The sequence below is a fragment of the Equus asinus genome, chromosome 19, assembly GCF_041296235.1.
Source record: "Equus asinus isolate D_3611 breed Donkey chromosome 19, EquAss-T2T_v2, whole genome shotgun sequence".
Taxonomy (NCBI): Eukaryota; Metazoa; Chordata; class Mammalia; order Perissodactyla; family Equidae; genus Equus; species Equus asinus.
In genome coordinates, this window is record NC_091808.1 from 14163529 (window position 1) to 14179879 (window position 16351).

At 38.7% G+C, this 16351-nt stretch overlaps 1 protein-coding gene across 4 annotated transcripts in view; it reads right to left on the reverse strand.

Moving 5' to 3' along the window:
- Positions 1–16351, reverse strand: part of NYAP2 (neuronal tyrosine-phosphorylated phosphoinositide-3-kinase adaptor 2) — a 253006-nt gene that overhangs the window by 146150 nt on the left and 90505 nt on the right. The gene's annotated exons all lie outside the window — the stretch shown is intronic.

A 16351-nucleotide genomic window follows, 5' to 3' on the forward strand; every position in this document is an offset into this window, starting at 1 on the left:
AGAATAAAATAGTAACACCTAATAAAGAAGTGTATTCAAAATATCATCTGATCCTGGGATAGTTCTGAATACCTCATAAATATTCAGAGTATGCAAAGTTTTCAATTGTAAGGTTCTTAAGTTTTACATAAGAAAGTTTGAACAAAAATTTAAAAATATAAGGAGTCTCGGTTTGAAGGTCACCTAAGCATACAGCAAACGACTCTTGGGCCTTTCTCTAAGCTATCAAGTCATGGTGGTTCCTTTATGGAGAGAAGGGCGTGAATGTCAAGGTAAAATTTTAAAAGTGAGTTTTTCGTAGAGTTTGCCTCATTTATGTTCATTCATCAATAGAGGAAACAAAAAGAAACACTGTTAGAAATATTTGAGTGGGGCCGGCCTGGTGGCACAGCGGTTAAGTGAGCACGTTCCTCTTCGGCCACCCAGGGTTCACCGGTTCGGATCCCAGGTGTGGACATGGCACCGCTCATCAAGCCATGCTGTGGTAGGCGTCCCACATATAAAGTAGAGGAAGATGGGCATGGATGTTAGCTCAGGGCCAGTCTTCCTCAGCAAAAAGAGGAGGATTGGCAGCAGTTAGCTCAGGGCTAGTCTTGCTCAAAAAAAAAAATTAAGAAACATTGTACTGATTTTCTTAAACGTGGATGGTAAAATGTATCTTTGAGCATATGAATTTTGGAAGCCTGCTGAGTATACCTTTCCAGACACAAGTTTACTCTGGCTTCTTTTTTTAATTTTAATTTTAAGTTGGCTTTCCCTTTATAACATGATGGAATTCAAGGTAAAGTTTTGCAGTTTTCTTAATTGCATCTTTCACATTGTTATTAATGTTTGTCATAAATTTTTCATCCTAGTAGGAATAATAATGGGAAATGAGATTTTTTTTCTCTCTTCAGTTGAAGATTTATGACAATTATCTGACCATTGTGGATAGAACCAGAAAGGATTCAACAAGAATATGAGACTTGGATTCTGGCATTCAATTCCGATAAACTTGCCACTCAATCAAAAATATTTTTACATTGGGGCCAGCCAGGTGGTGTAGTGGTTTGTGCACTCTGCTTGGTGGCTCGGGGTTCGCAGGTTCGGATCTCAGGTGTGGACCTACACAACACTCATTAAGCCATGGTGTGGCGACATCCCATATACAAAATAGAGGAAGATTGGCAACAGATGTTAGCTCAGGGCCAGTCTTTCTTACCAAGAAAAAAAATTTTTTTTTACATTTGCTTCACCTTTTTCTGAATATTTTGAGTTGCTATTCAGACACTAGATATATCATCTTTGGAAAACAGAATAAAGGTGACTGGAAGCTCAGTGCACTAATCAGAACAATGGATATCCAGAAGCACGAATAGAATCAAAGAGATGGCAAAGTGGAAGTTTTCACACCATACTGGCAAGCAGCCTAAGCCTGTGCAGTGTTTTCTTGCATTTTATTTTCTGTGCTTTCTTCAAGAACATCAATCAAGAAATAAACTAGGAGTTTATTCAAATGGAATGATTTGTGAAAAATCATTAAGAATTTAAGGCAGACTAGGTGTGGTGGAGGTGGGGGCTGGGCATAGTGGAATGGGAAAATTGATCTTTGATTTGTGCTGATTGTGGCCTTGATCTTTCTTGTAGAAGACAAGATATTTGATTTCATCCAACTTCGGCTTCAATCATTTGGCACACTCATGTCTTTTCCTTATTTCTGTTTTCATATCATTGAACCAAAGGTACTTAAGGATTTGCTGAGACAGTCATCTCACTCCCAGTAACATAGCCATGTGAGGGGGTTTATGCATGTGTTAATACACACAGGCATTTATGAGAGAGTTACTAGGAATAATTGTATCAGCAATTTCTCTGTTACTTTTGACCTAAATAGGGTCCGCACCTTTTCCCAGGCAGATAATTAGCTCTGCTTCTTCATTTCAAAATTACATTTTTTAGCATAAAACAATTTCATCTAACTCTCTGTGCTTTTGTTCATTTATGTACATGTATACACACACACACACACACTAACACTTCTTCCAAAGAGAAACACAATGTATGCTTCAAACAATAGCAGATCTCAGGTACCAGTTTAATTTGACCAGGCTGTGAATGCAGGATGAAGAAATGGGACTAAGATAAGTTGGATACAAAGGCCATTTTCCAAGGCAAGACTAAGGGTAAGCAATAAAGGTTATGGTACATATAGGTTCAACAGACCAGTAAAGACGATTAGTCTAAAGCAAATTGAAGGTTAAAGAATTACAAATACAATAAATTCCTGAATTTACTATAGCAACATAGGAAGTTTTAAAAATATGAAGCCTCCTGGACCATACTAAGGACAACTACTAAATCATATCTGTTGAATCAGAATCTTTGTAGGTGTAGCCGATGAGTTTTTTGTTTTCAAAAACTATATCCAGATGTTTCCAATGTAGCCAACCCAGAAACCCCAGAAACATTAAGAGCAATAGTCAAAACCATTAATTAGCAGATATCTGTTAGCTAAAACAGCCAGGAAGACACAAATATCAGAAAGTGAGACAAGTGGGACTAGCCAGAGACCAGGCAAAATATCACAGATAAAAAGATATATATTGCATCAGTCAGATTTCATTAAGTTATTTCGCAGTAACAAACAATCTCAGATTCTTAGTGATTTGCAAAAACAAAGGTTTATTTCTTGCTCGTATTAATTGAGTTGGCTGTGCATTGGCTGTGGCTCTGCTCAACATGTCTTCTTCATTCTCAGATCTAGCCCCTGTAAGGATATATTCTCATGGTAAAGAGAGGAAAAATCTCACTGAACCACACAGTGTCTCTTAAAGCTTCTGCTCAGCTGTGGCATATAATCTTTCACTCACATTCCACTAGCTAAAACCAGTCTTATGGACAAACTTGATGTCCATGGGGGTAGGGATAGAATCTCGTCCAACAAGGAAGCACTGCAAGTTACATGGCAATATGTGGGGATGCATAATCCTTTTAGAGGTAGGGGACCAATTACTGATAAAGCAGTTGTGGTGTATGCCACTGAGATAGGCCTTCAAGAGAGAACTTGCCATGAGAAATGAAGTTAGCTGTCAACCAATGACCATTGGGGGATTTCGTACTTCCCGTCCTCATAATTCTGGGCTCTACAGAGTTAGAGGTCCTGGTCACCAAAGGAGGCACACTCTTTCTAGAAGACACAGCAAGGATCCCATTGAACAACGAGCAATAGCTGCCTCCTGGGTAATTTGAACTCCCTTTATATAGCGGCCAGCAGGCAAGAAGATGCGTCTCCATTGTGGAAGAGATCATTGACACTGATCAGCGGGAAGAGGCAGGGCTATTGTTCCTTGACCAGGCAGAGAGAAAAATGTGTGGAACCCCTCTTGATACTCTCTTACACAATTGTTACTTTGAAAGGTCACATGCAGCAACCCTGGCCTTAGGTTTCAGTCTCTCAGGAGAGAGGGATTAGTCTCATCACCTAGTAAGCCACTGAGACCAACAGAGGTGGTAGCTGAGGGTGAGAGTGAGGTGAATTTAGAGTAAATTTTGGAGGAGGGGGATAATGAGTACCAGTTGCAGCCCTCATGTAAACTGCAGTGAGGAGAGCTATAGTTTATCGCACTAATTGCCTCCTTGAAAGGTTCCCCTCAGGACGAGTCCCATGGGAGCTATGAAAGGGCTGTTTCCCCAAACCTGCAGAAGAGCATCTGCTGAGTGAAAGGGGTGGAGTGCTGCAGTCATTGAAGGTTTGTGGCTCAGATCTTCCTCGAGAGAGAAACTTCTCTAAGGACGGAAGTTAGCTGACAGCCACCAGCTGGAGTCTTCAAATCTGGTGCAGCTGGGGCCAGCCTGGGTGTGTAGTGCTTAAGTTCACGTGCTCTGCTTTGGCAGCCCGGGGTTCACCACTTCAGATCCTGGGCGCGGACGCCACGCTGTGGTGGCGTCCCACACAGAAGAACTAGACGGACTTACAACTAAGATATACAACTATGGACTGGGACTTCGGGGAGAAAAAAATAAGAAAAAGAGGAAGATTGGCAACAGGTGTCAGCTCAGAGCCAAACTTCCTCACCAAAAAGCAAAAATTCTGGTGCAGCATTTTAGTCAAGGCCACTCTGTCCCTGGAAAGCTCCTAGCCAAAGGCTGTGCATGATGAGGTATGGGACCTAACTATTTCTGCCCAGTGTAGTAATCCTTTATTGGCAGTTTTGGTGTCTGAGTTCCCCTGTTTGGCTGTCCAAGACTTGCCCTAGCTTCACCGTGGTCTGAGGCTCTTTCTAGCCAATGTTTTCCTTGCCCCTCTCCTTTCACAGGTGTCACGCTGCATTGTGGCCTGAGGCTTGACCTGCCTATCTCTGTTCCCGCCCCCTCCTAGGCATCCTCCTCAATAAATCTCTCATGCTTTTAACCCCATCTAGCTTGGTGTCTACTTTCTGGAAGGCATGAACTGACATACTTAGGAACAATCATACAACCAATGACAGACATTCAGAAACCAAAGAAGAGGGAAGAGAAAGCCTAAAAACAAACGTGAGACCCCCGAAATAAGAAATGCCTGTGAAAATAGGGCATTCTCTTGCCTCAGACTGAGCATTTAAATAGTGGTTAGGGAGGTCGAACCAACTCCACTATAGGAACAACACATCTTGAAGGGAAAGTTATGTGGGCCGAAGAAAGAGTCTTTTTGCAATAAGACTCTAACACTCAAGATAGATTAAGCCTGACACATCTTATGTTATAAAAATAAAAATAAGTTTCATAATCCTGAATTTAAACAAGTGTGCTTTTTTTCCTCACACAATGAAGGCAGTGTTGCAAGATCTAGTTGACTGTTAGTTAGTTTTTCTATTATAAAACACAAAAAGTAACGTATTGCTCAAATCCAGGAAGTTGTTTCCCCCAGAAGTAATTGCTAAACTATTCGCAAACTTCTCCCTGAAGCAAATTGGTGGCTAATGCACAGGCCTGAACATTTGTGCTCTGGAATCATTGAGTTGTAGGCTCTATCCGCAGCTCCATCATTTAGCAGCTGTACTTTACCCATCCCTAAGACCATTTCTGTATCTGTTAAATATTAGTACTGGCCTCATGGAATTGTTATCAAGTTTACCTGAAATGTTACATATGAAGCACTTAGCACAGAGTTGGATATATAATATGTGGTCAATAATTTTAGCTTTAAAATTTCTACTTTCAGTCCTGTCCTCTTGCATTTTGTTTGCCTTGTAGGGCCGTGTCTTTAAAAGATGGTATGTGGTACCACGTACCCTCAAAAAACTGCACACAAAGCGGAAACAAAATCCTGCATTTAACTCAAAATATCAAGATAATCTAGGCAACTAGAGTCCCCATGCTGTTCACTTTCTCCAACACTTGCTTCAGTTTTTCAGAGCACCTGTTGATCAGGACTGATAAAGAAAGATGCAACACGAGAATGTCAAAACTACTTTGACAATGGTATTCGACAGAAATTGTTACTTGTCTTGCTGTCTTCTTTAAAATCCATCAGCGTTAATGTTGTGTGTCTCCTTCTGAGAGCTGCTTTCTTTCAGAGATGAAAACACAACCCGTGAGAAGGGGGAGCTACCAAGGTGAAGTGTCATCTCTAAAAGTGACAGCGTTGTAGCTTCTGTGTGTACTTTTGAAACAAACATGCCAATATTTCATAGCAGAGTCTTCCTTGGGAACCAGTAGGAAAAAACAGAATCCCATTCCATATATACATCCTCTTTCCAGCGTATCTAGGAAGTTGGGATACAAACTTTTAAGTTACCTAGGAGTGTGCTTGCTTGGATATTTTTTCTGGAACAATTCTGTGAATCTGAACTCAAAAATCCCTCCTTGACACTGATACATAATCCAGTATATTTCTACCTTTGCAAACTTCTGAACCACCGGGAATGTTTTCTATTGATTTTTCAAGAAGATGTACTTATCTGGCATTGGGAAAAGGGCGCATTCAGCCATAAAGTAAATGGGGAAAATCTGAAAGGGACATGGAGGCTACAGCTATAAAAGAGATAATAAAATGTACCTGTGGGCAAGTTGACCACTGTCATCTGCCAACTATTCAGCTCTTTCATGTTAGGCATTTTACTATGAATGAGTAGGAGGAAATCAATATTAAGACTTTATTCATTAAAATTATAACTTAAAAAGCTTATATTTGACACTGCCTCTGTCTTGCCTTCTCTTCAGATACATAAGGCCAAATGCCAACCCTGTGCTGCCCAGTGAATTCCCTCCACCCCACCCCACCAGAGGGCTCCTGCTCCAGGACTTGCACTTTTTCTCCTTCAGTATTGGCCTCTTCTAGGTATCATTCCAGGTAAAGCAATCAATGCCCGTGAAAAATTGGACATAGAAAGAGCCAAGAGATTAGCGTGTTACCTCTTTTCCTTTTTTGACAGGTATTATGCCTCAACCCAAAGTCAGACTTTTAAGAGAGAAGTGTAATGAATTATATCTGCCGCAATTTTTGGCAGATGGAACTCAACATACAATTCATAAAGGCCCATCATCCATTCATAAAGTGGATGTTCACATCCACTCACCTTGAGCTTCATGAGGACAGGTAGCCTGTCTTCTTGTTCACTACGATAGTCACTAGCACTTTGTGAATGTTCCAACACATTTGTTTTATGAAGGAAAAATGAAGAAAGGAAGTCAGTCTACTTTGGAGACAGCCAGACAAGGGCTTAGTTAGAGAATTTTTGTGGACGTTTGTCATTTGCCTTCCCAGGGATTCATTCTCCCTACTCCTATCAATGGAAATTCCTGGGTGGAGATCAGTCTTCTTCCTCTCAGTCCAGCTCATTACTCAGACCTGGCCAGTCAACCACTAGATCCCTGTGGCTGCCATGACTGTAGAAACTGGCAAACGCCTCAAGTCAGTCTAATCAGAGTAAACCCTGGGTATTGTGTGGAAGCCCAGACCCGTCTCATCCTTCCTGCCACATGAAGGGAGGTTAGCGGGACCAGGTCTGGGACATTGTGGAAGGCCTAGATTTAGTTATGTTTGCACCTACGTCAATCCTAGGACCTTTCAGTTGTGTAGGCTACTAATTCCATCTTGTTGAAGCCAATTATAGTTGGGTTTTCTGACACATTGGAAAAAGTCCTAAATAAATCAGTATAATGCAGCAGTTACTAAATAAATGCTTTTGGCTAGCTTATGTCAGAAAATGTAATTGAGGTCAGGAAAGGACCAGGAATGATACAGAGCAGGAAATGACCACGTCATACTTATATATTGTTTGAAAATATCCTTCCTATTTAGCGCTATAAATGGAAATAACTAACTGCCTTATACATTTGTCCTATATATATTTTTTCAATCATGCGGTATACTTTGATGTGGAAACTTGGCTCCAGTAAAATTAAACTGTGCTCATATTTTCTTCCAAATTGTTCACTCACCATTACCCTTAATGTCTTCCCTGAGCCCCACTTGCTCATTCAAAGCCACAATTTGTGGCTTTCTTGCCTTAGGCTCAAACATTCGTTTTCACCACTTCATATCCTCACTGATATCTCTTTTCTATTTTTGTGCTCCTAATATTTTAACTCTCCTAGATTTCTTTCAGACATCAATTTCCTGTGTCTGGCTGTTTATTGATGCTTCTTGGATATTAAAGTCAAGTGTAAAAAATGAGATCTTTACATACCTTTTTATTAACTGCTGTGGGGAACTATTTACAGAAAAACAAAATAAAACAGAAAAAAAACTTTCCCAAAGAGAGGGGACCCAGTTTCCATTTGCTGCAGATGTTATACTTAAACTTGATATTCTTAAGCATCAAGTATGTTATTTTTCCTTGCTAGGGTATTTCAACTCTGCCCAAAAATTTGGTATCTTAGAAAGAACGTGGGGTATGTAATCGACTATTGACTAGCTTTCTCATTTTTGGTAGGACGCACATCCTTTCTGAGACTTGATTACCCTTATCTTTATAACAGGGGAAATACTTTCCAGGGTGGTTGTAAGAAATCAAGATAAAAAATTTCAAAAGCGCTCAGCAAAGTGGCCAGTGCAAGTAAAGGCTAGAAGAATATTAATTTATCTTCCCTACCTTCCTGGTTTGCCATGTAACTCTGTACCAATATTTATCTTTCTGTTCCCAGCTGTAAAATAGGCATTTTAATAACAAGTTTCCACCTGACAGCACCATAAAGGAAAACATACTCTAATGATATAAATGCATTTTGCTTACTTTTGTAAAAGAACTTTGACAGTAATTGTCAGGCAATATACTTCCAAATCCAAATTAGGAAAAAAAACATCCAGGGCCAGCCCGGTGGCGCAGCAGTTAAATTCGCACCTTCTACTTCGGCAGCCCAGTTCACCGGTTCGGATCCCAGGTGTGAACCTACACACCATTTGTCAAGCTGTGCTGTGGCAGGTGTCCCACATAAAATAGAGGAAGATGGGCACAGATGTCAGCTCAGGGCCAATCTTCCTCAGCAAAAAGAGGAGGATTGGCAGCAGATGTTAGCTCAGGGCTGATCTTCCTCAAAAACAAAAAGAAAAAAATAATCCTGCTTGAAAGTAAAAGAAAAGGAACAAAAATAAGTAATTTATTCATTCTGCTATGATTATTAGTTGGGCAATTATAGAGTTGGGCAAATCTATTGAATGGATTTTATGGTTATTTCTGTCAAACTCCATGATAATTCAAGACTAGTATGAAAGTTAGAGCTTAGGATAATAACGGCTACAGAGTTATGCTTGAAAAACAACTATGGCATTATTTGTCACAAAGTGCTTGTTGCCAAGTTTGAGGTTGATATTGCTGTCATTAATTTGATGCTTAGTCATAATAAAGTGAAGAGGTTAGAGCCAGGAGTAGCAAGATTATTTTTAACCTTTATCAAAGTTCCTTTAATTTAGTTCTGAGTTTCTAAAGAGGCAGGACTGAAATATAAGGCTTATTAAAGCCAGAACAAATTCTATGGAACATCTTTAAGATACTTATTTTTACTTGAAATATGACAAGCGCTTTTAAGATTAACATATGTTATTATCTATGGTACTTTGGAATCTAAAATTAAAACATTCCTTATTTCTATACCTAAATAAGACTTCTCTACTCCTTGAAGTGTCATGGCTTGAACAAGAGAGGGTATATGGAAAATTCAAATCAAATCATGATATTCAGATTCAAGTTAGAATATAGTTTACAGAAGTTCATATCGTGGGAGATCTTTTCCAAAAATTCAACAAAAGAAGGGGAGGTTCTGGAAAATATATTTTATTTGTGTCTTGAAAACTGACATAAGCTTTGAATATGGTTTGAGAACATGCCAAGTTTTTACAAATGAGTTTAACTAACCATATGTGTCTCATCTTTTCAACCTAGAAGTAGAAGCTAGAAATACAGAATGTTAACATATAATGGCCTTGAACTGCCGGATTAGAAGGGGCTAAAATAACGCCAGTTTAGAGTACAATAATTCGCTTGGCTTCCTAAAGGTATAATTTTTATGGAGGAAGCAACGGCTCTCCGTGTAGAGGCCTTTAATTAATTTACTCACTGTTTATTCACCAAATATCCCAGTGCCTGCTCTTTGTCGGGCGGTAACCAAAGCAGAGTGGGCAGTGTCCTCAGAGAATCACAGACTATTGAACCAGCATGATTTCAGCACCACGTGGTCAGAGGTTCTCTTAGAGGAAGTACCAGGTAGGTGTAATGGAAGATCAAGTCCTAGGGCCCTGACCAAGGCTGACGGTCTGGGAAGTCCCATGTGAGGAAGTGGCTTTTCAGCTGATGTGGAGCATGAGTAAGACTTCATCAGATAAGGGAGAGAAGTGGGGAGAAGAGAATTTCTGTGCTGACTGTTGGGATCTAGAGAAACTGAGAAATTATAGAGGTATTTGAACAGAACTTGATCAGACCTTTATGTCTTGCCTTTCCAATGACCAGATGACACCTGGCTCAAAAAGAACACCCAATAAGTATTTATTAAATAAATGAGTGGAGAAATGTATGACTGGGAATAGTTCAAAAATAATTCTCAACTTTCTTAAGCACCAGGATGGATGACAGTGTTATTTAATGACATTTTGCTCTATTTCTCCTTTCCTTTGGTTACCATTTTCTTAATTTATGATGAAGGAGAAAGGAAAAAATCTGTGAATACTTACACACTGCTAATTCTTGTCTTTTTTACAAGAGTTAGTAATCTGGATGCAGGATCAGCTTAATCCCCTCCACTCCATCTCCACTGGCCTGCTTTGGTTTAGGCTCATCATTTCTTGGCCAAATTAATGCAATTGCCTCTGAGCCGATCTTGTCCCACAGTGCTGCCAGATTTATCCTTGTAAATGCAGATTTGCCATGTCACTCTCTAAATTAAAACCCCTTGATAGCTTTTCCATTTCTTCAGACTAAAAATCCAAACTTTTATGTGACACTCAAGGTCTTTTAAGATTGGATCCTACACCAGATCTCAGCTGCAACATTTTCCCTCCTTGACCTTAAGATTCCTCTGATGTAACATGTTTCCACCTTAACTTTGTTCCAGATTGTTGATTTAAAGATAAAAGTTCAAGACGGACCACATGCCAAGTGTGGCAATGAGTCTTGAGGACCCAGATGGTTAAATCATGACCTCAGCCAATAGTCACACTGCTCTCTCTTCCTGAACTTCTTCTTTTAGCTAAATCGTGTTTTAGGACCTCATTCAGATGTGGTTTCTATGAGGAAGTCTCCTGTTATTAGCCAGGCTTTCTCAAGGCTGAACTCAATGCCCCTCCTCTGGGCTGTTTGGGGCTCTGTGCTTCTCCATATCAAAGCATCTCCTATGTGGCACTCTACAGTTGTCATCTGTGAGTTGATCTCCTCTACTGGTTTGTGAGCCCCTCGAGAGACATGCCATGAATTATTTGCAGCAAATGGAAAGTAGGCAGGGATAATAGAAGGGAAGGAAAGATATGACCTGTGAAAAATTGCTCGATGTTTTCAGAAGCTTTCTCTTTTATCCTTTGACTTAGGCATTCTCAAACTATCGTTGGAAAGAAAAGCTGCAATAACACTATGAGACTCAGGTACGATTATCCAATAATTATTTTCACTGTTGAAACAAAACAGAGGCTACTAATAGCTACCTGTCATATTGTTTGTAGATAATTTGGATGCCTGAGATAACACCATAGAAGCCTCTAAACTCATTTTTATCTAATGATCCCTGGATTAGATCTAATTCCCCTTTAACTTTGTAAAACATCTTAATTAGCAGTCGTGGTATTCTGAATAACCATGGCCAATAGGTTACTCTCTGGCATGCCCACACGTTTCTGCTCTGGAGACTGAATTGTCATTGTATGTTTGTGAGAGTCAGTCAGGTTTGTTCCCAAATTTGCTTATGTCAATTGCATTTGCTGCTGTAATTATATAATTAAATATTACATGCAGCAAAGAAATACGAGTGTGAAAAATCAATGAGAATTTCTCTGAAAAGTCTATTGAAACACTACATTGATTGCTTTGAAGATATTCAACAAAAGGAGGTTTACTGAAAAGAAAAGGTCTAGTTGGATTTGGTGAGATTAGGGTAAATCTGTTGAATCTAGAAGGACTCTGAACTATGTTTGTTTGTTTGTTTTGCCAAATCTCTTTATATTCTGACTCCACTTTAAAGAAACTGAAACTAAATTAAAAAGTGAAAATGAAAGAGCATGTTTTATGCATAAATATTGTATGGAATTCCAATTAGGGAAAAACACACAAATAAAAGACTGTATTTCAAAATCGGGCAAACAATGTATACTTACAACTTTAAATTTTAAAAGACTTTTTTATGTGCTTATATATTTCTCTTTTTAATATTTCTCCAATTTTTCTACATTTTGTTTAATCAGTCCCAATTGCATTAGATCTTCCATTCTAAATAAATCAACTAGCGAAGAGCCTGGCACATAGTATAGGCTCAATAAGCCTCAAAAAATGTGGATTTCATTCCTCCCTGCAAAATAAGAACCACCAAAGACTCAAAGATAATTGATTTAAAGGGAGTTATTTTAGAGATAGCCATTGACCTAAAGGGAAGTCAAATTTTCCTTCCAGAATTGTGGACTGTCAAAAAAATAATATAAAAGATCACAGAAAATTATTTGAACAGTTATATTCTTGAAGCACTTTGGAAATGGACCCTGGAAGGAGAGTACGTTTTCCTGGTGGTGATAACATACAAAGCAATGCCTTGAACATAGGAAAAAGCCAAACAATTCAAGAAAGTAGCAGTTGGCAAGCTCTTCAGTACCAGTTCAGTATATTTTCTCTTCTGAGAAGTTACATATCAGTAGTTGGGTACCTAGGGACTTTCTCAGCCCAGACCATCATCTATGACAGTGCCTTACATACTGACACCACTGGTGAAAGCTTCCTATATTGTTTTGTGTGCAAAACTAGCAAAATATGCACCCCATTTTGCAGAGTCTGTATTATCTATAATATTGGCAGAAAGGGAATGGTATAGCCCCAAGTTATTTCTGGCATGAATTTTACAGCCAGAAAAATGAGTTTTCCTTGAATCTGTAAACGTCCCAAGTACATAACCACCTATTCATTTACCTTCTAGAAGAGAGATGATACAGTTTGCTCAGCAAAGTCAAAGGAGTGGAATAAAAAAGCTTTAATGTTAGCTCTGTCTTACATGTAAGGCATTCACCCTTCCCAAACATTTGTAATATGTTCTTCTCTTGATAATAGCGTCTTAAAATTTAGTGGAATGATGCTCTAAGTTTCTTGGAAAAAAGGAGATCTCGAAAACTTCATAAAAAGTTCCTATAGATGTAGAGTATTTGAGCACAATGAAATGCCACTCGTAAAATATTCTGCTCATGTCCCAGAAATACTTTACAGTTTAAATAGAGCCATGGAGGTGAAAGGGAAAAATACATCTCAGAGAGATCAGGAAATCCTAGACACGCATTTACAGAATCATTGTGAAAATGAGCTATCAATGAATAAAAATACATAGTTGTTTCATCTTCCATATAAAACCCAAATTCATCCAATGTCTTTCTAAGTAATATTTCTAAATTATCTGAATGTGCCTTAAGGTTACTCTCCTTATAATTTAAGATGATAATATAGCTACAAAAGGCACATACTTCATAATGAGTGTTTCAAAGTTATGAGACACCTCAGTTTTGGTAAATCCAAGCTCAGGCCCTCAGCAGAGCATCATAAGCTCTATTTCACTGAGAAGATTGTCACCCTTCATTGAGAGGTCCCTGTGTCTTTCTCCTCTCCGTCTCTGAATTTCTTTACATCATTAACTATAATCTTTCTCTGTTCTTCTGACTCAGTCTCTGTCACCAGGATTTTTCTACATACATTAATTCTTCTTTATTCTCCATTGGCTTATTCTCCTCAGCAATTAAAAACATTCTAAACGTTCTAGGGTCCCCTTTCTTTAGAAACACTTTTTCCCTCAAACAGTTGTGAGCTCCTGCCCCATCAATCTCATTTTCTCTTCCTTCCTTACACTCTCCCTCTCTTCCTTCCTCCTTCCATTTCACCCATCCTTCCTTCCTTCTCCTTCATTCATTTATTAAATCATCCATTCATCCTTAATTCACAAAGATTTACTGAGCATCTCTTTTGTGCTGCAAACATTATTAGCTGCTGGGGATGCACCTTTAAACAAATCATCAAATTCTCAAAAGTCTTGCCTCCTTGTGCTGTTCCACAAACCACATGCTCTCTGTATCTGGTGTACTCTGACTTCTACCACCAAAGAGGCTACTGAAATGCTTTTCTTAAACGTCACATTTTCCTTGCTAATTGCTTGATCTAGGTGATTTTCTTTTTTCTCCATCTAGCTTCTTACTGATCTCTTCAGAGCTGCTTTCTGTCTTCTAGACTACAACTTCTTTCTGGAATGTTCTTTTTTCCTTGGCTTCCTGATATTGTCCTCTCCTATTTTCATGTCTCTGATTGCTCCTACTTGGTGTCTTCACTGACTTCTCTTTTTGCCCCTCATGCTTCACTAAAGGCCACAATTCTGTTTCCATTATTCTCCTTTCTCTGTGCTTATCCTTGGGAAATATCAATTTTTAAGACTTCAGTGCTCTATCCTATTTATATGATGTCAAAATCTGATATTCCACTGTTTCCTGCCTCCTGAAACATATATTTGCCCTCCCCCCAAAATGCTGGATATTTCCAAATGGATATTCCTTTGAAACTCAAGGTCAGTATGTTCCAAAACAAACTCAGCACCATCTCTCTTTTCTCTCTATTGAAACTCTGTTTTCAAAAGCATCATCATTCTCTAAGTCACAGAGACTAAAAACTTCCAAGTAATTTGACACCTGTGTTCTTCCTCTGTACACGCATTCAACTGGTCAATAAATCCTTCCTCTTCTCCCTGGATCTCACATCTGTCTCCTATTTTCCAAACCATCTACAAGGCTTTTATTAACTTTTGGCCTTTGCTACTAAATGATATTCTTAATTGAATTCTGTATCTCAATTTCCCCCTACACTAATCATTAACCTGAAAAAATAGTACTAACGAAATAGGATTACCTCATTCCCCTTCTTTAGGGTCTTCAAGATTACCAAAATTTAAGAGTCCAGTTCCTCTGTAAGACACTTGAGGCTTTGCATGATCTGGTCCAACCTCCTCTCCAGTCTCGTCATAATATCACCCACTCACATAATTCTGTCCCACTGGGGTTCTTTCCTCTTCAAACCACATCTCCATTTTTAAGAAAAGCTATCTCAAGTGCATCAGGGCCTAAATTGAATGCCACTTCCTCCTTGAGCCTTTTATCAATACACTCTCTCTTCTCCAGCTTGAATTGCTTTTGTATTATTTGTTACTTTCTGCCTCATCTTATATCTATTATAGTATATGTATCAACATGAGATTTTAGAATTTTTGAGGCTAAGAATCAGATTTTGTACATTCTTTTATCTCCATGGCATCTGGTATGCATCTTTAAGCACAAGAAGTAGCATGCAAATGTTTAGAGATTGAAATTAAATTTATACATTAATTAAAAGGAATATAGAGTTAATTATTTTAACTCATTATTTCCAGGTATATATTAAATTAAGTGGTTACGACTGTCTAGAAATTTTGCTCCACTAAAGTAAATCTGACAGACCCAATTTTTTTTTAAATAGAAGTTTGGTTTGGAAGGAAGTGAAGAGATAAAGTCAAATATAGAGAATAAGTAAATTATGTCATCCAGAAATTCCCAACCTCTAAAGAGAACTGAGCTCAAGATCCACAACTAAATAGTCAAGCAACCTTTGTTCCGGGAAGTACCTGCACAGGGGAAAGAATCTATAATCTGTGCATCTATAGAAAAAGACACTACAGATGATACACACATACACATGCACACATTTTTTTTTCCACCCTAGTTAGGAGATTCTATTTCTAGCTCTGTTCCTAAATCATGTGACCGCAAGGAAATTAATTTCCAAATAGATTCATTCACCTCTCTGATGGAGTAGTAGCACCTTACCCAATGATCCTTTGGGATATTTGTGAGAATAAAACGAGAAGGTAAAACAAAGTCAGGTTTTATTCATGAAGTGTTTCTCCTATTTAACAACAAAAACCATTTCACAAATCTTTCTACTGAACACACTACTTTGGCAAACTGATAAAGCTGAGAACTGCACTCCTTGGCATTTTTGAAATCCATTAAAAAAAAAGTCATGCCTGCAGTTCTAAAAACCAACCTTCCATCCCTCATCCATGTAATCAGAGTGACATGCAAATGTGAATCACTAGAGATGCTGCTTAAGAACAAAACACTCATTCATAGATGCCTTAGTTACTCTAAATGGAGTGGCCAATGTGCTGTCTTTATGCACAAGAGGTTGCACATCTGCTTAATGCACCCAAATGTCATAATGTGATAGATTGAAATATAGATGCCACTGACTGCCTGCACGGAGACCAGAAGCTTGGCTCCCTGTTTTACTAGAATGACTTTCCGGGAACAGCTCACTTTCCCTGATTGGTTTCCTTTAAACAAAATAATTGAATCTAATGCCCTGTGTCAAGGCAAGCACTTGGATTATGCATTTTATGGTGCAGCCCTCAGGGGCTTCAGAGTCCGGTGTTAAAATTTGCCTTTCATCCAGCCTCATCTCTCCTCCATATCTTTATTCATAACAAATTAGAAGCTATTATCAGAACATAGTAGCAACAGTTTTAATGCCCACAGTGCATCTTAAAATAAAAACAATCAATTTCCCTATTATAAGGGATATAGCTTCTTAGGTGGCCTTGTTATAATATTTTTCATCTGCTATTTGTTGTATGTGACAGCACAATGAGCCAGTGCTGTAAAATAGTGAAAGATACACACCCCTTGGGGTTTACAATTTAATGGAGA